Source organism: Etheostoma spectabile, chromosome 7, assembly GCF_008692095.1.
Source record: "Etheostoma spectabile isolate EspeVRDwgs_2016 chromosome 7, UIUC_Espe_1.0, whole genome shotgun sequence".
Taxonomy (NCBI): Eukaryota; Metazoa; Chordata; class Actinopteri; order Perciformes; family Percidae; genus Etheostoma; species Etheostoma spectabile.
Genome location: NC_045739.1, coordinates 12,072,561 through 12,072,907, shown reverse-complemented (window position 1 = coordinate 12,072,907; position 347 = coordinate 12,072,561). Strand labels below are relative to the sequence as shown.

The following is a 347-nucleotide window of genomic DNA, read 5'->3' as shown; positions in this document are numbered from 1 at the left end:
TGCGTTTTCTTTATTTTCATGACTATTTACATTGTAGAGTATCACTGAAGACATCAAAACCATGAATGAACACATATGGAATTATGTACTTAACAAAAAAGTATGAAATAACAGAAAACATGTTTTATATTCTAGTTTCTTCAAAGCAGCCACCCTTTGCTTTTTTGATAGCGCTGCAAACCCTTGGTGTTCTCTCAATGAGCTTCATGAGATAGTCACCTGAAATGGTTTTCACTTCACAGGTGTGCCTTGTCAGGGTTAATTAGTGGAATTTCTTGCCTTACTAATGGGGTTGGGACCATCAGTTGTGTTGTGCAGAAGTTAGGTTGATACACAGCCGACAGCCC

General features: G+C 38.0%; 1 protein-coding gene across 1 annotated transcript in view; it reads right to left on the bottom strand.

Annotated features, from left to right (window-relative positions):
* Nucleotides 1-347, bottom strand: part of gpr157 (G protein-coupled receptor 157) — a 9,679-nt gene that overhangs the window by 2,482 nt on the left and 6,850 nt on the right. The gene's annotated exons all lie outside the window — the stretch shown is intronic.